This window comes from Miniopterus schreibersii (genome assembly GCF_964146895.1).
Source record: "Miniopterus schreibersii genome assembly, chromosome: 2".
NCBI classification, from domain to species: Eukaryota; Metazoa; Chordata; class Mammalia; order Chiroptera; family Miniopteridae; genus Miniopterus; species Miniopterus schreibersii.
In genome coordinates this window covers 123,037,504-123,062,125 of record NC_138102.1, presented here as the reverse complement: position 1 = coordinate 123,062,125, position 24,622 = coordinate 123,037,504, and the positions used below count along the sequence as shown (strand labels likewise).

The following is a 24,622-nucleotide window of genomic DNA, read 5'->3' as shown; positions in this document are numbered from 1 at the left end:
CCTGCTTCCCGCCCGCCCGGGGCCGCTGCCCGCGCCCTACCCCGCTGCCCCCCGGCGACCCGAGAGTTCCCCGACGCGCTCGGGAGCTGGGACGGAGGCGGGCAGGCCGCGGGACGGCGCCGTCGGAAGGGCCCCGCCGCCCGGCGCCTCCCCGCCGCGGGGCCGGGTCTCCCGGAGCGACAGCCCGAGGTCGCGGAGGCTCGGCCGCCTCGGGGCTCCCCCCCCCTTCCCGGACTTATCCTTATAAGTAAAAGCAACGTGGTGAGCCTCCCCAGTGGACGCATTTCCTCTGGTTCGGTTTCCAGCTCCTGGGAACCCGCAGCCTGCCTGTTCCTAAAGAGCAGAATTTCTCCTCTAGACTAAATAAATGACGTTAGGAAAACGCCTCATTCCCCAAGCGTTTTGCTTTTCCCACCGCGAGGACGCAGCTACACGGGCTGCTGAGGAGAAGTAAGCTAAACCCAGCCAGAAGGGGGTGTCCCAAAGGGACCAGGGTTAGGTTTGTTGGTTGCAGAAAAGTCCAGGGAAGCCGGTGACAGCCGAGGGAACCTACTACCTGAGCCACAGGATGATTTGTTGTTTTAAATGAAAAGAACCAACAAAAATGCTGGTCTCTCTCTGGCTCCTTCTAGACCTTCCCATGACCTCTGTGTCAGAAGTGGTGATCCCTGAGAACTGATATTTGGGAGAGTGGGGGGCTCAAAAGAGGCAGTGAATAAACCTATCCCTCAAGCCACAAATACAGTCGCCCCCTCTGGTCCAGGGCTTGTCAGCCTCCACACTGTTGATGTTTTGGGGTAATTCTTTGTTGCGGGGGCCTGGTCTGTGCTTTGTGGGATGCCCCCACCCACTAGCAGCCAACACCAGCCCTCCCTTCCCATTGTAGCACATCTGAGAAGACCTGCCAATGCCCTCCTGGGAGGGGGCAGAAGGCGTTGGTTGGGAACCACTGCCCTGGTACATCTGCATGACAAAATGCAGAGCAGACTTAGAATAATACTGTTTTATTTCATATGCTGGGGCCAATCCAGGATAAATTCATTATAATAGCAGCCTTACTCTGTGTCTACCAAGCACGGTGCAAAAACATCGTGGTGATTGACATCTCCTGATATTGTGGCAGGAGTCTGGAAGTGTTCCTGCCTGCTGTGAGCTTTTCTAAATATGGGCAATCTGTATTTTCATGATATCAGCTCATGTAAAAGTGACCTGGCCTCTGGAACTGACATGAAAAGTTTGTCCTTCAGAATCTACATTAGCTTTGCTGCTTATAGTACTTATTTTTTCTTGAATAAGTTCATGTAATATTTCTCCTGAATAAAACTGTTTCCACGAACTTCACGGCTGAGCTGGTTTTCAGCAAACCATTGCCCTTTCTCTTCTACCCTTGGGTTCTTCTTGATGCCTCCAAGACCTGACCCATAGCTTTCAGACAGGGCCTTCTTGTCCCTAAATTCCATGGCCATATCCTGTCATTTGAAGTTGGGCTTGCTTCTAACCTGAACGTATTTCTGCTATCTGTTCCTATATGTATTTGTCTTAGTATGTTTTACAGGAAGTGTGGAGATAATGTACATTCGATTTTGAATAACTATTTGTATTTAAGTATCAACATCCTTTAAGTATTTTATTTCCCTTTTTTTTAAACATTTCTTTAAACTGTTGACTCTCTTTGTTATAAATGTTAAATTCTGTTTGTTTAGGCAGAGTGGTGCAAAAGAAAAAGTGTGGGCTTTGTAATTAAACAGACATGGTTTCAACATACGACTCTGCCACCTACTAGCTCTGTGAGCTTGGCCAATGCCGGACTTATTTGCGCATGCTTCCTTATCTGTACAGTGGTTCTAGGGCACACACTGGGAGGATTAGATCAGACGATGTCTGTAAAATGGGAAGCGTTTACCTGGCACATGGTAAATACTCAACAGATGATGTTGTTATGTTAAGCAAGGATATCTTGATGTCCTTTTCTGCCTTGAGAAAGAAATAGAGTGTTTCGCTGAGCATTCATCTTACGTTGCCGCTAAAGGCTTGGTATTAAGGTATTAAGCGCTTTCCAAAAGCAATTAAGAGCCTTCCGGAAGAAAGTAAATTGTGTGCCTGGGAAAGAGCTGGTGGGAGAAATTTGCCCCCATGGACAAGAATATCCCCTTAGTAAATCCATGTGGTCCCAGTCTGTTTGACTCAACCTTATAAAAGGCAAAATTGAAGGTTAAATGTGTCCAGCAGGATGTTTCTTTTTCCCAAGAAATGCACATTGTACTTGTAACAGCTCCTTCATTCTCTGGAAGCCATTAACTAATTTCAAAGTCCTTTGTCAAGGCCACTGACCTAAGGCAAGGTGAACCAAGGTTGCCTTTCTTCATGACTTTGTGCTCCAAGTTCAGATTCTTAAAATATTTTTAATATTTTTGTTTCATGCTATTTTTTCGTAACAAAACCCTGAACCAGATGAGTGTGAATATAAACAAAAGGCCTCTTTATTTTATTTTAGGGCAAGGATTCCTTCCTAGAAGCCAGCTAGGCTATGGAGGAGAGGAATTTTTTTGTATATGTAAAATAAAGGAAAAAATAAATTCTCACTTTGCTAATCTACACAGTTTATAATAAAAAAAAACAAGCAGCTATTCCACCTCATTTCTTAGCCAAGACTTAGCAGCAGTGGTGGGAGTTAAAAATTACTTATACTCAACCCTAATACTCTGAGAAAAGAGTAATGCAGGTTATATGTGCAGGTTATATATGCAGAGAAAAGAGTAATGCAGGTTATATATTCTTAAAATCTGAAAGGTAGATTCGAGTATTTTATTCTTGATATTTGTCATAGTTGCTTTAAAAAAAAAAAAAAGAAAGAAAGAAAACACACTTGCTTTAAACTCCCACTTTCTTATAAATTGCTTTATATATAACCTTTTTTCCTCCAATGATTACTATTTCCCTTCAGTGCTATCTCCTGCTACAGCCTTATTTATGTTTCCTTTTTAACTAACTCTCTAGCTTTTCTAGCTCTGCTTATGCTTCCTTCTTACAGCACACTTTTTCTAGCTTTACAGGTATGGAAAAAATATGTTAACCTCCAAGATAATCTATTCCATCTACCTTACGTCAGCCCCTTAAATGACCTATGTCACTTTTCTTCCTTCTTCATTGGCATCCCCAGCCACCAGCGAACATTTCCTCAGCCTCCCATATTGCCTTTAAGCACTCACATTCTCTCCCCTGTTTACACTTGCCGTGGCTGATCTCCAACTCCTTACCAAGAATATCCACTCTGCCCAGCCGTTGTGGCTCAGTGGTTGAGCATCAGCCTATGATCCAGGAGGCTGCAGTTTGATTCCAGGCCAGGCATGCCCGGCTGCGGACTCCACCCCCAGTAGGGTGCAGGAGGCAGTCAACCAATGACTCTCTCATCATTGATGTTTCTCTCTCTCTCTCCCTCTCCCTTCCTCTCTTTGAAATCAATAAAATCATATATATATAAGAATATTTACTCTGCCTGTGCCTTTGATCCATTTCTTTGGCATTCTTGATTTTATTCCCATACTTTTCAGTTTCTCTGTTTCCACTCCTTCCTTCCTTTTAGGTTACAAAAATGCTGTCTACCCTATATTAAAAAAAAAAAAAAAGCTGACAAAAACTTCCCTGACTTTTGTGGTAGATATTCATGATTGCCTCTTCAGCATTCATTCCTCTTTTTCCAGAGGCCCAGGTTTTTGTTTGGGGTCCCTATGGGGTCAGGGAGGTACCTCCGCAGCCCTGTTTTAGGGGTGGGGGCACTGGAACCAACCAAGGCCTCCAACCCCTGGTCTAGATTGGGGAGTGTCATGTAATCTAAGTCCATTCAATCAGTGTGAGTCTCTGAACTCTTCTGGGTGCAGAGCTGGAGCCATGCTCCCCTGTTCTGGAAGGTTCTGTGTGCATATACGAGGCCTGGGGTTGCTACAGGCATTTTTGCTGATAGGAAGCCAGCCTGAGGATGATTCAACACAGAGAGGACAGAGAAATGGAACCAGAGCTCTGAACAAACTCCTCACGAAGTTTGTCTACCTGCAGGATCTATTCATTTGGAAGTTAGTGAATTCCCATAGTTTTGAGATGGATTTTCTGTTACTTGCAATTAGGACTCCCAACTGACTGTGGTTGTTTAAAACTATGTCCACAAGTTTTTTATACTCTTCCCTTCATCAGGTGGACTTTAATTCTTCTCCCTTTGCCCAGTTGGTGTGGCTCAGCAGTTGAACATAGATCTATGATGCAGGAGATCACGGTTCGATTCCTGGGCAGGGCACATACCTGGGTTTTGGGCTCAATTCCCAGCAGGGAGTGTGCAGGAGGCAGCTGATCAATGACTCTCTCATCACTGATGTTTCTGTCTCTCTCTCCTTCTCTCTGTCTCTTTCTCTCTTCCTCTGTGTGTGTGTGTGTGTGTGTGTGTGTGTGTGTGTGTGTCTGTCTGTCTGTCTATCTGTCTCTCCCCCTCTTTCTCTTGGATCACTTGCTCTGGGGAAGTCAGCTGCCATGTCAGAAGGACACTCAAGTGGCCTGTGGAGGGCCCACATGGTGAGAAACAGGTCTCCAGCCCCAGGGGAGTTGAAGCCTTCTGCCAACAAAATCAAGACAGAGCTTGGAAGGAGTCTCTACAGTCTAGTTAAGCCTTGAAATGACTCCAGTTCTGGCTCACACTTAGAGCCTCTCACTGTGGTCACCAGAAAGCTCCTAATTACCAAACCAATTACCATTTTTCAGTCCTTACCCTACTCGACCTCTCAGTTATGGAGCAACATTAAATAACTGAATAGAATTTTCTAAGAAAAGTTACACTTCTGAAGTTTCACACAAATGTTAATTTCTGTCTTAACACTGTTCTGATGATAAATGGGAATAAGTTCTCAAAGCCACAACCCTAGAAAACTTATTTCTTCCCCCTAAAAACTAATATGAAAAACAGCATATGAAAGGCACATTGTCCATATTTTTCATTATCTCATTTGTAATAAGAAACACCAGACAGTTCCAAGAAAATAAAATATACATATTCTAACTTTTACACAGAATATTTTTCTTGCTACAGATTATCAAAATATGTATATATATATATATTTTACCAAATTCCCAGAAAAATTTTAGAATTTGCAATAGGACTTATCAAACAATTTTGATCATTTCCCTATGTTTAGAAAAAGACTAAGTAGAAAATTAGACTAATTGGGGATTTAAAAATTAGCATTTGGGTTGAACAAAGCTCCAGAGAAAAACCTCATAAAAATTTCCACTTAAAACATCATATATATAATGCATCTCTGGGAGGTGATGTAAGGAAGGTTAACAGGATTTTGGAAACAATGCACAATGCTATAATTGATAGACACTTAATTATTTATGGCATATGCCTGCCAGGATTTTTGCGTAATCCTCACATATGGAATTAAATTCGTTTGTAAAATGAACCTTTTCTTGTAAAAGAAAACAAAAACTGTCATTTTCTGTAGCTTTCACCTCATAAGAAAAGTGTTGAGCTATAGAAAAAAGGTTAATACTTTAAGAAAAAATAATAGCTCCTATAAATTCTATATTTATATGTTTATAAGGACAGCTGACTTAGATTTTACTTTAAACGTTATTGACTTAACACTGTTCCAAAAAGACTGTGGGAATACCTAATTCCCATTCCTAATTCTTAAATAATGTCATGTGTTAAAAGACTCAAGCTTTTGATTTATTTTTTCCTAGGTTCACTTCAATAGGAGACTTGGAGAGCTACAGCCAAACCAAACTCCACGGACCTGCTAATGGCTGGGTATGAGCTTAAATATATATGTTTGCATGGACTTGCAAAACCATCTGAGTCCTCTGTGAAAGGCCATTGGGTTACCCTGGAGGGATCTTACTCTCCTGTCCAAAGTCAGCCATAAAATTGTAAGTGAAGAAGAGCTATTCTTCAAGCCAACAGCATATATTGCAGCCTAACATCAATAACTATTTATTGAATGTTCCTTGCATGTCAGACCGTATGGGAATATTTATTTCTGGTTCAAACAACAGCCTTGTAAGGTCATTACTTTCCCCCCCCCCCCCCCATTGTACAGATGAGTAAAGTGAGACTCATAGAAATTGAGTAACTTGTCCCTCAGCCATTTAGCTAAGTAAGTGGCAGAACTGGGACTCAAATCCAGTCTGGATCTAAATCTCAGGCTCTTTTTCATTACTGAATACATGTAGTCATGTATTTTTTGACATGGGAAGGTGTTCACATATATTCATCAGGGTTCTTGGTTGCAGATAACTGGATTTCTGAGAGGAGCAGGGAAGCAGATGGTGCTGTAGAGCCAGGATCAATGTCTGACCCCAGTGCTGTACAGTTTTACAGGAGCCCCATTCCTGCCCATGCCTGCCTCTCAGCATCCATAATGCTAGAGCCCAAGAGAGGACTTTCTACTTCAGCTACCAGAAGACATGCTGTCCCTGACCATGGCTAGCGCCTCACATTACTCACATGTCTTCCAAATCTGCCTCAGGGTATGTATCTTCCTTTAGGACTTGGGGGAGATGCAGGTACATGTAGAACCGAAGCTGCATGGGAGCCTTGGGAATGTTTAGCTTTCTAGCCTCTGAAGGACAGGAGGCCTGTCAGAGAGTGACTGGGTGTTAAGTGAGCCCGTGTGTAGTGTCTGCCACACTGTGTTACATTGCTGAGTGCAAAAAGAGGGGGGTGAATGTATTCACACCATGAGTCCTTTCGTATATGTATATAAAATACTATACAAAAAAGTCTGAAAGGGTATACACTAAAATGTAAGTAGTTTTGCTTTGATCAGAAGTATAATTATATGCTTTTGTTTCGCTGTATTGACTGACATTTCTACAATGAATGGGTATTACCTGTATAATTTCTTAAAAGAATGATGCGTATTGTTTCTGTTTCTGTGATTCTACATGACATAGAGATGTGTGTCTTGTACATATCGGTCTTCAAGATACAGTCCACAGAATTAGACCTTGGAAATAGCTTTGAAGGCATGTAAATCATTATTCCAATTGAGATTGTGTTATCAAATTTCTAGATATTTGAATGAATTTCTTACTGAAGATTCATAGGTAATATAACAATGACAGGGAAACAAAAGTGAGGTCTGAAGAAACATTACCTGGAGGAATTGATTTTTTTTCCTCATTGTCTTTCATTGCCCATTTTAATGATAATTTTTCTTATGAAGTGAGATCTGTGATATTATGTAGTTTTGTTCACAAGAAAAGATAAATTTGAACTACAAATTATTTGTATGAAGATCATACAACTGTACAGACAACAATGGTAAACAAAATGAAAGGTAAATCTGGAAAGGGAGGTGAGGGTTAGACCATGTGGTTCTTTGAATGCTCTGTTAAGAAATATGGACTCAATTCAAATCTTGTCCCCTCGAATTCCCTCAATGAGTGCTGATTCTTTTGAACCATAAAATGTTAAAATATATTCAATCTGTTGCTTAAACTTGAAGACTTATTTTGAACTTGGAACAGCTTATGAGATTTCTAAGTCAATAATTATGATTCATAAAAACATTGCTTAAATAATTTGATTTTTAGTGCCCCAGAGAATGCTTTGAACTGATTTTGTTAGATTTCTATAGTACTTTTCTGATAAAAACCCTCAATTTGATTAATATAGTTAATTAATCTAGTTTTTAAAGGCACCTGCTATATGCAAGGTACTTTGTTAGGCTTTGGGGGATACAGCATTTAAAGAGATTTCTGTTCTCAAAGAGTTTACAGTTTAGTTACAAGAGCCAAAACCCTGCAATAAAGAGCATAATGTGAGACACATTACAATATGGGAACCCAGGAACCCAGATGGAGAACAGGCCCTGATACAAGGATGTAAGGACAAGGAGTTTTCTTTGGAACATCTAGGAAGGAAGTTGAGTGGAGAAGTGAAACCAATTAGAAAAGGTGGCTGACATAAGATACATTATCAAGCCAGGCATCACTGTGGGCAACAGCAGCCAAATCCCATGGGGAAACAGGGAAATAATAAGGATACAACCTCAGAGTTACAACATCCAAGGAGCAAAGGAGCTGAGATGCTTATTCACAAATGTTATGAACTGAATGTTGTCTTCCCTCAAATTCATATGTTGAAGTGCTAACCCCCAGTGTTCAGATATTGGGAGACAGGGCCTTTGGGAGGTGATTAGGTTTAGATGAGGTCATGAGGGTGGGGTCCTCATGATAGGATTAGTGCTCTTATAAGAAAAGATACCAAGGAGCATACTCTGTTCCTCACATAAAGGAGACATAGCAAGAAGACTATAGCATTGTCTGCAAACCAGGAAGACAGCCTCGCCAGGAAGAGAAGCAGCCTGCACATTGATTTCAGACTTCCTAGCCTCCAAAACTATGAGAAATAAATGTCTGTGGTTGAAGCCACCCAGGCTATGAGATTTTATTATGACAGCCTGAGCAGACCAAAACAACCAATTTCCATCTGTCTTGGAGTAGAGGCTTTTCTAGAGGGAGTTTCTTCTCCATCGTGGGCAGAGCATCCTTCTTAGGTTTAGAGGAGGGTCTCAACCAAAGGCATGCTGCTACTAGCAGCTGGAAGTCCATCTGTAAACACTGAAGATAAACCTAGAGCCATATGGGTAAGAATTACCAGCACCTCCTAGTAGGTTAATTCGGAGGATGGAGGGACGTGGAAGCCTTCATGATACTTTATGGAGGATGTGGTGCTTCAACTGAGCATTAAAGAGGTAAGAAGTCAACAGATATAGGCCGGGGAAAATAATTCCAAAGACAGGGACTAATTGGAGTGCAGACCTAGAGAAGGCAACATCCAGGGTACTTTAGATAACTAATACATTTGATATCATTCTTTTTTCCCCCCTCTTGACATTATTTAATTCTTGTTTCATGGGGGTAAGAGAGGGTGGATGGGTCCCAAGTTACTTTATTTGAAAAAAATGATACAAAGGAAGGAATTTAAGCAGGTGTTTTGGTATAGTTTATAGAAAAGGTAAAGGTAACCCCAACATGCATACACTGCCTTAATAACCAGGGAAGTCACCCCCTTGGCTCTGGGAAGCCAGCCCAAGGCTTAGCTTTCATCATCACTGTCTTCTAGGGTGTGCCTGTCATGTTATATGCAGGGACCCACATCTTGCACAAGTTGGTTGGTTGCATGGTCACCCAATTCCTTGGTGGATTTCATCTGCTCATTCAGGTAATAAGTCTCAATGAAGTCACACAAATAGGTGGGATTTTTGTCAGTGGCCAGTTTGTGCAGTTAATAAATTAATAAGTTAATTGTTATTTTTATTGCTGCCTAGTATTTCATTGTGTCAACCTTTGCTTAGCCATTCCCCTATTTTTAAATATCTAGGTTGTTTTCAAACTTTATTAAAAGGAATATTCTTTTAATCAATAAATATGTATCCCACAATACAAAGATGAGCAAGACAGATCAAATACCTGTTATAAATGGAGCTGACATTTTATTAGGGGACATTGAGACATGGCTACAGATCAGTCAGGCAGGCTGCAAGCCCTCCACCCGTGAGAGAACAGGAGGTGAATCAGGTGACTGCTGTGAGCTCCCTGCAGGCAGGTCACTGGCTTCCTTACATTTAAAATCCCTGAAACTATCATACCACCTGGCACTTAGTAGATGCTGGTGGAATTTGTCAAATTATGGAAGAAAGTTTCTAAGCAAAGTGTGAAAGGGGTGATAGAACCTGAGTTTAGGTTCTTGTAAAAGAATCGCAGTGATTAGCAGCACATTTTTCCCGCTACAGTTTTCTGCACATCCTGAGACATGAACTTTATTTCTCAGCTTATTCTGTGAGGTCTTTAGCTTAGGATGAAACATATTCCATTTCCTTGGAATGTGGTCAGCAAAGGCCAAACCTCCATTATTAACATCATAACATGCAAAGAAAGGTTCCTCTTTAAATTCTAGCCCTGCTGGCTTGGCTCGGTGGTTGAGCATCGACCTATGATCCAGGAGATCGAGGTTTGATTCCTGGTCAGGGCACATGCCTGGGTTTCGGACTCAATCCCCCGTGGGGGGTGGGGGGTGCAGGAGGCAGCCCATCAATGACTCTCACAACCTTGATGTTTCTTTCTCTCTCTTTCTCTCTCCCTTCCTCTCTCTGAAATCAATAAAGATACATTAAAAATCAATCAATCAATCAATTCTGGACTCAAACTTTATTTACTGTATGAGTGTCTTCACCTCCTGTGGTTTCACAGAAACACATGCCCAGGCTCTGACCTTCTCATGAGTTACATTTCAGCCAACAATTGCATGTGTAATGTCTTATCTTGCTAAATTTTGTCACTCACTAAAACAGTTCATGAATCACTTATTTAAAACTATGTTTTTATTGATTTTAGAGAGAGAGGAAGGGGGAGGGAGAGAGAGAGAGAGAGAGAGAGAGACACTGATGAGAGTCAGTCATAGATTGGCTGCTTCCTGCACGCCCCCTACTGGGGGTCAAACCTGCATGTGCCCTGACGGGAAGCCAAACCTTTTGGTGCTTGGGGCCACGCTAAACCAGCAGAGCCACACTGACCAGGGCAATGAATCACTTTTATGGTTACCATGTAGATTACAGGGTGAGCTCATTTGCCTATATCCAAGTCCCTGCCAAATTTAGGAGACCACCTTAAAAATTTATCCCCAAACTTCTATTTTCTTGCCAAGACCCCCCACCACCACCTTTTAATATCACCTCCACCTTCGCCTCCAACTCCTTTTTTTTCTTTTAATTTGTTTCCATCACCAAAACGAACAGCTGGCAGTCTTTTCAGGGCCATTTTTACGAATCCAACAAATTTTTATCACTACAAAAGCTACTGCAAGATGAGCAGCAGACTAGAAAACCACATTAGGGTGTGTACTGTGGGCAGCGGTCGGGGCTCATTCATTTGCTGAGTGACTCACTCCCCAAACTCCATCTTGCTCTAGCAGAATCACAAATGACTACAGCAATCGAGTTTCTTCTGACAAAAAAGCTAACATTGAAAATGGTAAACTTACAAATGCCAAGGGTCTGTTCTAGTATTTTCCAAACTGGCTTCGAAGGAGCATTAGGGTTCCTCAAGTTGCCAATAGGTGTTTTACAAAATAAAATGGTTCTGTGGTCAAATAAGTTTGGGAAGCACTTCATATTCTGTCTTTCTTTTAGAGGATTCACAAAATGCATTGACATATTACAGGTTCCTGATCCTATTCGACTATAAAAACATTTCACAAAGCATCAGTAGATAAAAGGGCATGAATAGCTTTTTAGTTCTTATTGTATGTGTCTCCCAATGGATTCAAGAACAATGTATAAGTAGTATATATAAGTAGTACTTATGATTATGTTTCTATGACTGACAGGTTTTGTCTTAATTATCAGTGTAGTTCCCGCTGTATTGCTGGTTCGCAGGTGAACATCATCCGAGATATTCTTAATGAAATAGTTTCACACAGTGGTTCTCAAAGTGTGGTTCCTGTGCCAGAGGCATTAGCATCATCTCAGAACTTGTTAGAAATGCAAATCCTCACCCTGGCTGGTGTAGCTGAGTTGGTTGAGCATCATCTGGTGCACCAAAAAGTCACTGGTTCAATTCCTGTTCAGGGCACATACCCAGGCTTAGGGTTCGATCCCAGGTCAGGGCTCATATGGGAGGCAACAGATCAATGTATCTCTCTCACACTGATGTTTCTCTCTCTCTCCCTCTCCCTTCCTTTCTCTCTAAAATCAATCAATCAATCAATCAATATATTTTAAAAGAGCTACTTAAAAAAAAAATTCAAATTCTCATACTTACTTACTTAGAAATTCTAGGGGAGGGCCTAGCTATCTGTGTTTTAACAAGCCTGCCAGTTAATTTCTGTGCATTCTGAAGTTTGAGAACCATCTTTTTAACACAGTGTAAGACTTCTGCTTTCAGCTCAGAAGGGTTAACAGGGATAGGATTTATCCCCCTACCTGAAACACCTGAAAAACTGGGCAAAATATATGAAACAATGGTTCTCAGACATTGGACATCAGGCAGCTTGGAAGAGTCATCTCTGTGAAATGGAAAACAAATGAAATGACTCCTATGACTGCTCCAGCTTACTGCCTAGAGAGGGTTTCCAGGTTGAAGTCAGAGGGAGGGATCCCAGGCAAGGTCTGGCCATCTTTTTGAGTTAAGATGATGGAGTTGGGAGTCCAAGGAGACCAAGGTGACTAGAATTTTCAGGGCATAGTACTAGATAAGAGAAAGCTACGGAGAGAGAAAGATCCAGAGATCTACAGAGAGTCCCCCTCAAGTCTTCAGCTGAGTACTGATCAGAGCATGAGTATGAAGAAACTACCTGAAGCAGTGTTAAGATCTACCCAAATGCAGCAGAGGAAACAATACCTAGAGCTCACACAGGGCTGGGATGATTGTGCTCCCAGCAACCTGAAAGGAAGAACCTTCTAATTCACAGAGTATTAGTAGAATACTCAGGGGGTATTGCCTCAGTAGTGACACAAAGTTGTCCCTCAACTAAAAGCTGCTCTGGTTCTGACTAATAAAGCTTAAAAGCAAGTCTTGAGAGAATCAGACTATTTCCTAATAGCATAACTGAATCCTAGTACTAAGCTCTAGAATATTAATAGGAAAATTTACAATGACTGGTATCTAATCAACAATTACCAGGCATGCAAAAAAGTGGGAAAACGCAATCCATAATAAGGAGAAAAACCAATCAATAGAACAGATCAAGAAATGACACAGATAGTAAAATTAATAAATAAGGACATTCAAACAGTTATAACTATATTCCATAAGTTCATATGTTAAAGTAGAGAAATACTTGAGCATGTTAAATAGAGACATGGAAAAAATATATATATATTTTTTTACTTTTTAAATTTATCTTTATTGTTGAGAGTATTACAGGTATCCCATTTTTTCACCCAGTTGATCCCCTCCATTTCCCTCCTACCCCCTTCCCAGGCCTTCAGCCCGTTATTAACTGTGTCTATGGGTTATGCATATAACTTCTTTCGTTAATCTCTTCCCACCCTCCACCCCCCTTCCCTCTTTCCTCTGAAATATGATCATCTGTTGCATGCGTCAATGTCTCTGGATCTATTTAGTTCGTCAGATTCTTTTGTTCATTAGCTTCTTCTTAAAGAAGACCCTTCAACTTTTCCTGTAGTGCTGGTCTGGTGGTGATGAACTCCTTTAGCTTTGCCTTGTCTGAGAAGCTCTTTATCTGACCTTCAATTCTAAATGATAGCTTTGCTGTGGGCCTCTTTGGGTTCCTCTTGTTTGGGACCCTCTGTGCTTCCTGGACTTGTAAGTCTATTTCTTTCCCCAGGTAGGGGAAGTTTTCTGTCATTATTTTTTCTAATAGGTTTTCAATTCCTTGGTCTCTTTCTTACCCTTCTGGCACCCCAATAATACAAATGTTGGGCCTCTTGAAGTTGTCCCAGAGGCTCCTTATGCTATTTTCATATTTCTGGATTCTTTTTTGTTTTTGCTCTTCTGGTTGGGTGTTTTTTGTTTCCTCATGTTCCAAACTGCTGATTTGATTCTCAGTGTCCTCTACTCTACTGTTGATTCCCTGTAAATTCTTCTTCATTTCAGTTCCTGTAGCCTTCATTTCAAATTGGTGCTTTATTATGTTATCGATTTTCTCAGTTATTTCCCTAACAATCTGCTTAAACATCCTTATAACCATTGTTCCGAACTCTCTATCTGTTAGCTTGCTTGGATCTATTTCATTTAGTTCCTTTTCTAGAGATTTCTTCTGTTCTTTCCTTTGTGGCATGTTTCTTTGCCTCCACATTTTGGCTGCTCCCAGGTGTTTGTTTCTATGCATTAGGTAGAGCTGCTATGTCTTCTGGAATTTGTAGAGTGGCTTTGTGTAGTAGGTGTCCTGTAGGGTCCAGTGGCTCAGCCTCCCTAGTCACCTGAGCTGGGCCTTCTAGGTGCTCCCCTGTGTGGGCTGTGTGCACTGTCCTGTTGTAGCTGAGCCTTGGTTGCTGTTGGCGTCCCTGGGAGGAACTGACCCCCAGGCCAATCAGCTGTGAGGACCAGCTGCAACTACAGCCAGAGAGCTGCTGTGCTGGAGACACCCCTATGGAGCAGGATTTACTTCAGTGGGGCTTTGGTGTTCACCAAGTGAGCCCCTTGAGTGTCACTCGTGGCTGTGGTAGGGTTGTAATCCAGTGTGGTCGAGTCTGACCATGAGATGCACTGTCTCTGGGGGCTTCCGGGGAGGTGCACAGTCAGCCTGTGCCAGTGCCTTGCCCAGGGCCACCCAGCATGAGCTACTCAGCAAACCGCATTTGGCTGCTACTTGTGCTGGGCTTGGAGGTGTCCAGGAGAGGCCAAGCTATGAGCCAGTGCAGGCTGCCGCTAGTGCCAGGCCTGGGGCCACTTATCAAGCTGTATGGGGCCCGCTGCTGCCTGTTTGAGAGATTTTAGGAAAGTCCTAAGCATGAGGCTCGAGAGGCCACTTGCACAGAAAAGCCCCTGGAAATGGCCTGGATGAGCTGCAGGTGGGGAGGGGCGGGGCCTCGGGAATCACGGGGCGGGGCCAAAGGTGAGAGTCAGGTGCTGGCGATTCAAACATGGCGCCTGCCTGCCGGCTGTGTGCGGGGAGGACTCGCCACAGGAGCCCTGGCCTCTGCCAGCCCTTCTGCCTGGGAGGAAGCCGCCCTCCAGCTCTCGCCCGGATCTCAGGCAGGTTAGTTCCTCCCCGAGTGTCCCGGGTCCTTTCAGGCCGCTGCCCGGCGCTGGGCTCAGAGGGAGCGTCCGAGTGAGTCCGTGCCGGGCCCTTTAGAGGAGCTGCTGGGGCTCCCGCCGCCTCCGCGACCCTCAGGGACAGTCCCCGCTGGTTTCACAGCCCGGAGTTGTGGGGACGTCTCTTCCTGGCCATGGAGCCCTGGGCTGGGGGCCTGCTGTGGGGCTGGGACCCCTCACTCCTCCGGGAAACCTTCGCCCCCGAGATTCCCTCCCGGGTTTCAACTGCAGCACCGGGTGTGGGCCCGCGGCCGCATCTCCGCAATCCAGCCCCGATTCAGCCCCGATCCGCCCGTGTCTCCGCCCCTCCTCCCAGTCTCGTTGCTCCTTCAGCTCCCTGGTTGTGGGGCTTCTGTGCAGCCAGATCTCAGGAGGCTCTGAGTGACGGTGGTTCTGTATTTTAGTTGTGATTTTGATGTGGTTGCGGGAGGCGGCGGGTGCAGCTGCTACCTACGCCGACATCTTGTTTCTCTCCGAGACATGGAAAATATTTTAAACACCCAAACTGAACTTCTAGAGATAAGAGATATAATATCTAAGGTGAACATTGCAATCTGTTAGACTCAATAGGATAAAAAGTTAAATAACTTTAAGACATAGCAACAGAAACTATCTAAAATTAAACTCAGAAGAAAAAAAGAAAAAAATGAGTACAGAATTAGTGAGGTGTGGGACAACTTCAGATGACCTAGTACATATGTTTACAGTCTCTGAGAGGGGCAAAAAATATTTCGAAAAATAATGACCAGAAATTTTCCAAATTTCATAAAAACTATAATTCTATAAATCCAAGAAATTCAACAAACTCTAAGAACAAGAAACATTAAAAGTACACCAAGGCACATCATAGTCAAATTGCTTAAAACAAGTAATAATGAGAAATCTTAAAAGCAGTCAGAGGGAAAAATGTCATAGTAAACGCAGATGGAGGAGGGGGGAGGTAAAAATGACAGCAAATTTCTTGTGGGAAACAGTGCAACCCACAAGACAGTGGCACAATATCTTTAAAGTACTGAAAGAAATAAATCTGTCACCCTAGAACTCAAAAACAAGTGAAAAATAGCTTTTGAAAATGAAGGTTAAGTAAAGTTTCTTTCAGTCACATAAAAACTAAAAGAATTCATCACAGCAGACTTAAACCAAAAGAAAATTTCCAAAGTCTTTCAGGCAGATTCTAGAAAGAAATCTGGAGCTACTTAAAGGAATAAAGAGCACTAGAAATAGTACATAGATAGGTAAATACAAAATACTTTCTTCTCTTATTTTTAAAATCTGGAAAATGATAATTAACAAGAAAAAAACGCAACATATACAATGTATTGGGTTGTATATACAATTTTCTTTGGGGTTTATAATGTATGCACAGCACCCCCCTCTTATCTGCAGTTTTGCTTTTCATAGTTTCAGTTACCTGCAGTCCACTATAGTCTGAAAATATTAAAAGGAAAATTCCAGAAATAAAAAATTCATAAGTTTTAAATTGCATGCCATTCTGAGTAATGTGATGAAATCTTGTGCTGTCCTGCTCAGTCCCACCCAGGACATGAATGGTCCCTTTGTTCAGCATATCTACCCTGTGGACACTGCCCACCCATTAGTCACTTAGTAGCTGACTCAGTTATCAGATCAACTGTCTTGGTAGCACAGCGCTTGTGTTCAAGTAACCTTTATTTTACTTAATAATGCTACATTCACATAACTTTTATGACAGTATATTGTTATAATTGTCCTATTTTATTTTTAGTTATTCTTGTTAATCTCTTTTTGTGCCTAATTTATAAGTTAAACTTTAGCATAGTTAGAAAAGGGAAAAATCATATTTAGGGTTCAGTACTATCTGCAGTTTCAGACATCCACTGGGGGGTTTGGAGTGAGTGTATCCCCTGTGGATAAGGGGGGACTACTATAGAAGTAAAATGCATGACAATAATAGCACCAAGGCCTGGAGGTGGGAAAGGAAGTGTACTACTGCAGGGTTTTTACACTCTATATGAAGTGGTATATTATCACTTGAAAGTTGACTGTAATAAAGGATGCCCACTATAAACCCTAAAGCAACCACTAAAACAAAACAAAACAGTTATAGCTAACAAGCCATCAAAGGAAATAAAGTGAAATCATAAAAATACTCAACTGAAAAAAAAAAACACAGAAAAATATTTTAAAATCAGAACAAAGAACAGATGGGTGAAACAGAAAGAAAAAAATTGCAAGATGATGAATTTAAACCCAACCATATCAGTAAACACTTGGGCAAATAAACAAGGTTTTTTTGGGTCCATATTCTTTGAAAAATAAACAAGTCAACTTTGATCTATCAGCATTACACTTTTCTCAAAAAGTTGTGCTGTGAAAGATTAGAAACTTGAACTAATCAAGGTTATAACAGCAAAATGATCTTGGCAGAGGCTCTTTTCTAACAAGCATATCACGGAAAGATGCCTCATAAGTTCAGCCAAGAGACACTGTGCTGAAGGCCCTTTTCGCTTCTCTCTCCACAGAGCACTTACATAATTCAGGTCGCTGTAGGGGAACAGCCAGGCGTGGAGCGTTTGAAAGGGATTCTTTCTCACGAGGCTTAGGAACACTGTTAGAAGGACTTTTCTTCTAAGACTCGAACTCTGCAGATCTTTTGGGCCAAACTCCCTCATTTGGTCGTTGGTGTTCGCTCCTTTGCAGCCCTCGGCTTGAGGATTACCTGACCTTCCCCTGGGCCTCATCCTGTCATGCTCCCCTCCTTCTGAAGACACCTGCTTCTTTACAGTCCCTCCTGTCCTCCCGGCTCAGGGTCTTGGCCAGTGATGCTTCCACTTCCCAGAATGTGCTCTCACCTGCCGAACCCCTCACTTAATTCATTCCTATTCACCCCTCAGATCTGAATTCAAAAGTCTGCCACCGTCCCCCCTCCCCCACGCCCAAATTCTTATCACATTTTAAAATTATACACTATGGGGAATGATTATTTGGATAGCAAGATGGAAGAAAGACATTATGAGCATTTATACAGTATTATTCATCTCTTCAGGTTAAGATAGTCCAATCTTTTGTAGCCATTTGGTCCCTCCCACTGCCGCCTTTTAAGGGAACTTTAGAACTTTATTATGCAAGTTTCAGTAATCAGTGGAGAGAAAACTTAGGATACAGATAAGCCAACAAGGTCTACACTGGGGAAGAAAAGTACCAGAGATCATGGAAAAGTAGGCCCAGACAAAGGGACTTGGGCACAATAAATGAAGGAAGGACAGCAGGGATGTGAGTAGGGTTGGGAGGAATTTTGGTTGAAAGTGGGTAATAGGGTGCGCAGAGAGGCACTGGGACAACATGGATTATGAGAGTGAGAGGGAAGGGAAAGAGAAGATCAAGATGTGTGTCTGTAGGCTATGAATTGAATCCCCTTGGATGATTTTTGAGAGGGATCATTAAGGATAGAAATTGCTTTTAGTGAAGTTTTGGTTGCCATATTTGTCTCCTGGATGGAATAGGAGGGGACAGAGAGCCTGGATCACATGGGGCATTGTAGTGGATGGTGGCTAGAGTGCCTTGGCTGCCAATGCCCATTCTCCCTCATCGTCAAAAGTTAAGGCATCCCCAATTCCTTCTGGGGACCCTCTCTTCCCCACATTCAATGCACAGGCTTCTCCTGGAATTGGTTCCACCCCTAACTCTATCAGTGAGCATGTGACTTGCCTGGCCAATCAGAGCACCACAGTCCCCTGGCCAAGGTTAATTGAGGGAATGTGCATATGACCTCTTTTGGGCTAATCAGAGTCAGCCCAGGATAATATTTGTTGGAAGAATAAAAACACTGTTTTCTTTTTGTTTTATTTAAAATATGTTTTTATTGATTTCTGAAAGAGGAAGGGAGAGGGAAAGAGAGAGAGAAACATCAATGATGAGTCATTGATCAGCTGCCTACTGCACACCCCCTACTGGGGGTTAAGCCCTCAACCTGGGCATGTCCCCTGACCAGGAATTGAATCATCACCTCCTGGTTCATAGGTCGATGCTCAACCACTGAGCCACGCTGGCCAGGCAGAAACACTGTTCTTGTACCATTGGATTTGAATGTGGAAATGAAGCCAAAACATAGGTGAACAGGGCTGAAATATAAGGAAAGGTAACAGTTCCTGGTGACATTGTTTGAGCCCCCAGGTCCTGGTGACATTGTTTGAGCCCCTATAGCCAGTAGGGGGTGTGCCTATGAAATGAAACCTTGGTTCTTATGACAAATTTTGAAAACTGGGAATGAATCAGACAATCATAACTATTGTTTTTTCTCCTCCATGATTTTGTATCATCAAGTGGGATGATAACTTTTTACTGCTAGACCCTTATACATCGTTGATCTACAAAGGCTTAAGATCATGTGTATAAGACTTAAAAAAGAGTAGTGGTTCACAAATAAAAATTATATACTGTAGTTTACACATTTGCAGTATTTTGAGAAAAACAGTTGAAACACTATGTTAGTGACTATGTCAAAAGTTAAGACAAAAATTCAAGCTATGTAAGCTATATAGTTCTAGATTATTTAAGATTCCAACTTATAAAGTACAAAACAAAACTCCAGTAAAGGCCTGAGAAAGCTCACAAGTGTGTCTGATCCCCATTCCTGGACCGGTGCAGGCAATGAGTCCATTCTGAGGAAAAGGAGAACACTTTCCACCGTTTCCTCTCCCTGTTTAAGCATTGTATATGATTCAGTGAAGCAAACTGAATTTTCTGGAAAATACCTGGATGGTGTGAGTTCCCTAAATTACCTTTAGTAGTGGGGAGAAAAAGCTGTGATTTCAGGAAAATGGGGTTTTGCCAGGGCCATCTTTTTTCCAGCATGGTACTGGTGAGCAGGCCCCGGACACTAGGGAAAGCTTTCCTTTCCTGCAGCAAGACCAAAACCAAAACCAAACCAAAGCCTCAGAAACAGAGAACAAAACAGGACTTCCCTTTGCTCATCTGTGATAGCCTTCGGTCTGTTTCACTTTTTTTTTTTTTACTGCTCTTAAAGGAAATGACATATTAACAAAGTCAAGCCCATCACGCAGAGGAATCTCAGATTTCTTAGGTTGACTTTATCAATTTATGCACGATGTCATCCGAAACTGGTAGTCATTCTAAAACCAGAATTGTATGTTAATGAACTCATGGTTAGCAAGCAGGTGTGAAAGAAACAGCATTTATTCGCTTTGTGGTGAATTTTACAAGAAGAAAGGGTTGAACTCAGAAAGAGGGAGATGCTTCCTTCTTTATATTAAATGCTGGAGTGAGGATTTGAGAAACTAATACAATGGAGGAAGAAGTGAGCGCTTCTTTGAAGTCGGAACAAAAGAAATTTGTCCTACATGTCTTTGTGTGACTTTCAGCTGCCGTATCAGCTTGAGAGTATGCTCCTTTCTACAGAAAACAATTATGAACCTGTAAAGTAACTTTTTAAAAAGAGAGACGTGAAAAAGTATTTTCTGTACAACAGGTAGAATGTGCTGTGATCAGATCAGCAGCATCCCGATGTTGTGGGTATGCTGTGATGTTTGTATATCTGCTCCATAGAACCCTTCTTCGTAATGGTATTGACTGTAATACAATTTTACTTATGCTGTTAAAATGATGTAGTATCAATCATGTTAATATTACTATATATTATATGTATATTATATGTAACTATATATAATGTATAATTATACTTTCTATGTATATAATATTAATGTGTATATATATTGGCCTAAATAGCTAATTTACTGTGAGTACTAAGTACTTGTTTGTACCATATATATATCATACGTGCTCAAGTGCTGAAATTAAAGAATAAATTATTGATTTGTTTCAGCGAGTATATATTAAATAATTCCTCTGAATTCTTATCTAGCTTTTTAATGTGTTTACTCCTTCCCAGTGATGTACATAGAGATCCCACAGATGTCTGGAACTCACTTAACGGCCTTCTTAATGTTACATTTAAACACTGATCAACCTACATGATAACTTTAGTAGCCTTGGATGCCAAAATTAGTCAATGGTTCTTCTCATGCTTCATACATAGGACTATGTGCCACTTTCTCAAGGAGGGTCTTGCAAATTGAAGGGAAAGAACCTGATCAAATTGTTCTATCATCAACTAATACTTTTTAAGTGTGAATCCATGGGATTAATATAGGAAAAATTAGAATAGTTGGTTATTTCATTATCAGTTCTTTTTCACTAAACTGAATCTTTGAGACATTATTTTAGAAAGGATTGATAGTAATAGAATTTTCCCCTTAATCTTACAGTAGCCCCAGAAGTTTGCTGTCCCTGATTTGAACCACACAGATTAAAGGTGGAAGGAGGCTGAAATACGTGGCATTTCCCAAAGATGGTCACCACCTTACGATGTGAGGCTGATAGTCCTTCTATCAAGAGGTGCATATGTTTTCTCTCCTGGAATCCAATGAGCCTGTTGCTGTGGTGGAAGTCCAATGTGACTTCCAAGGCTGAGTCATAAAAGGGTACATAGTTTCTGATTTGGAGGATGCTTTATCTGTAAACTTAACCACCATGTTGTGAGAATGCCCAGGCCACACAGGGGTGTTCTTTGTAGGTGGTCCAGATGATGACTTTGGCTGACATTCCAGCCAATAGGCAGAATCAGTGGGCCATGTAAATGAAGAAGCCTTTGAGATGACTCCAGTTCCAAAAACTGTCAGACTGCGTGAGTAAAAAACTCTGAGAATTGTTCCTCAGAGCTGAGAAAACCTTCAGAATTAAGCCCTAAGTTTTAAGGGAACACTTTAGGTAGCAATAGATAACTGAAACAAGGTAGACTGCTCTCTTCAATTCCCTACGTAGCCTGTTGTGGTCTAAAAAATTCACAGCATTCTGATCACAGCATCAAGCTGTGGAACTAGGAGTCACACTGGACTGTCAGCTAAGTAGCAATCAGTGCTCATCTTATCTCTCAGTTCAGTCAAGACCACCGGGAAACTACAAAAGCCTGACAATATGAGGGAGATCGTTTATTTTTATTTTTATTAATATTATGTTTTTAATCCTCACCTGAGGATATTTTTTCCATTGCTTTTCAGAGAGAGTGGAAGGGAGAGAGAGACAGAGAGAAACATCAATGGGGGAGAGACACATTAACTGTTTGCCTCCTGCACGCACCCTTACTGGGGCCAGGGATCGACCCAGCAACCGAGGTATGTTCCCTTGGCTGGAACTGGATCCTGGACTCTTCAGTATGAGAGCCGAAGCTCTAACCACTGAGCCAAATGGGCCAGGGTGAAGGGGCTAGTTAAAAAAAAGACCATATAGAAAAAGCCAATTACAAACAATGTGAAAAATAGTAACATTTTGGTTTTAAAAATGTATGTTTTTCTTACATAACTGAGCTCGCCAAGAACATCGATTTTTGTCTGATTTAGTCATGCTGTACCCTCAAAGTCTAGAATAGTTCCTGGCACAGACTCAATAAAAATATGCTGAATGAATGAATGAATGTAAACACATCTGGCAGAATAAGCACCAAAATTTATTTTGGGCAGATAGAATTATGTGTGGTTTTCTTCTTTGTTTCTTTGATTTTTCTAAATTCGCTATCATGATCATGGATTACTTGTATACTGTACTTGTAAAAGATCATAGTGGTTTATTTAAAAATAATAAAAGCTTTTAAATACCTACAGATAAACATATATTCAAATCTTTATCTAAGCAAAATATTCTCATAGGAAAAAAGGATGCATTATAATAAATCTCAAGAAAAGGTTATATGTTATGTGGGCAGTAATGAATGCAGATTTTCTTTGTTACTATATGGATTCTCTACAAGGCATCATAGAAAAACAGATTTCTGTCAAAATTAAATTCATTTTACTTATTTCACTGTCTTATTATGAGATATTTATTTAGTTCAGCTGGGATTTCTTTTTTTTTTAACTTGAAAAAGTTACAATTACAGTTTACATTTAATATTATTTTGTATTAGTTTCAGGTATATAGCATAGTGGTTATACAATCATATACTTTACAATAGTATTCTCCCCCTCTGCAATATTTCCAGTACCTAACTGGCACCATACATAGTTATTACAATATTGTTGACTATACTCCCTATGCTGTACTTTACAACCCCATGACTATTTTTAAAAATATGTTTTTATTGATTTCAGAGAGAGGAAGGGAGATGGAGATAGGAACATCAATGATGAGAGAGAGTCATCGATTGGTTGCCTCCTGCACGCCCCCTACTGGGCATAGAGCCGGCAACCCTGGGCATGTGCCCTGACAGGGAATGGAACCATGGCCTCCTGGTTCATAGGTCCACGCTCAACCCCTGAGCCATGCCAGCCGGGCTCCGGGCTCCCCATGACTATTTTGTAACTACCAATCTGTACTGAATTCCTTCACTTTTTTCACCCAGTCTCCTAACCCCTCTCCCCTCTGGCAAACATCAGTCTGTTCTCTGCATCTATGAGTCTGATTCTTTTTTGTTTGTTTGTTCATATTGTTCTTTAGATTCCTTTTGTCTGCCAATTTAAAAACATAAGATCATCACCTTATGCCACAAAAATGCCCTCAGAGAAAGTCTCTTGCCACTACAATTGTTCAGATTTAGGATGGAAAATGGATTACAGTTTGCAAATCAAATCTGATTGACTAAACTGGCGATTATCTAGCGAGCTGTGTGGAGAAGGATCCTACGGTTACGATTATGCCTGGATGATTAGCAATGTCTGCCACGGATCTGGTATGGGGGAGAGGAGGCATGGTTACCTTGTGCTTGCAGGGCTCGATCAGTTACTGTTTTCTTAATCTGTCTTGTTTCAGGCCCTACTTCTTTACAAACTCTTGATCCTAAGTAGCTTCTCAGGAGTGAGTTTAAAATGTGTTAGGCAGAATAACAGCCCCCAAAGATGTCCACATTCTAATTCCTGGAATTGCAGTAACAGGGAGTTTGAGCTGAGAGATAAGAAGATCACTGATTGCAAACTAACTGGCAGTCTAGTTTGACTTCTCTTTCCATAGTTTTTTGCTGTGTGAATATGGTATGTCACATGGCAAAGGGGAATTGGGGAGCAGATGGAATAAATTGCTAATCAGCTAACCTTAAACTACGGAGAGCACCCTGGATTATTCAGGTGGGCCCATTTTAATCACAAGCGTCCTTAAAAGTGGAAGAGAGAGGCAGGAGAGCATCTGGCGTGACTGTGGAAAAGAGGACCGGGGACTTGGAAGCATGAAGGAGGACTCTGCTTCACCCTGTTGGCTTTGAGGAAGGAGGAGGGAGCCAAGAGTCAAGGAAAGCAGACATTGGAAGCTGGAAAAAGGGAGGGAAGGATTCTCCCTTTGGGCACCCAGAAAGGAATGTACCCCGCCAGCTCCTTGCTCTTAGCCCAGCGAGATCCATGTCATATTTCTAACTATAGGGGAGGGAAAATAAATTTCCCTTTCCCTTTCTGAGTTCTAGGCTGAGACCACCCTCCCACCCCCGTAATAAAAGACATATTAACAGGGGAAAACCAAGCAGAAGTTTATTAACATATATACTTCATGTATACATGGGAGATACCCAGGGAATAGGAGTAACTCCAAGAGGTAGCTTTAGGATTCAGGATTAAGTACCATCTTAAGTTAATAGGGAAAGAGAAGGGGGGCGTGTATACCTCTTAGGGGAGAGTAAACGATTTTTATGGAAGATGAATGGGTCCTTAGAAGAAAGATGGGAGGTATGATAGTTTGTGACAAAGTTTGTTTGGATATGATGTTGACTCCTAATCTCCTCTCCAATGATAAGACTCAGTCTTTCCTGGTTGATGAAACTCCTGGGAGGGAATTTATAACAATTGGGTTCCTTTTGGCATTTTTGTCTTTAGGCAGA

General features: G+C 41.6%; 1 long non-coding RNA gene across 1 annotated transcript; it reads left to right on the top strand.

Moving 5' to 3' along the window:
* Window positions 1-103: 103 nt before the first annotated feature.
* On the top strand, window positions 104-22,544 carry LOC308553704. Its single transcript, XR_013998268.1, has 4 exons — window positions 104-261; window positions 5,731-5,797; window positions 6,280-6,516; window positions 21,036-22,544. It is a non-coding gene; the product is annotated as an uncharacterized lncRNA (long non-coding RNA).
* The last annotated feature ends 2,078 nt before the right edge of the window (window positions 22,545-24,622 follow it).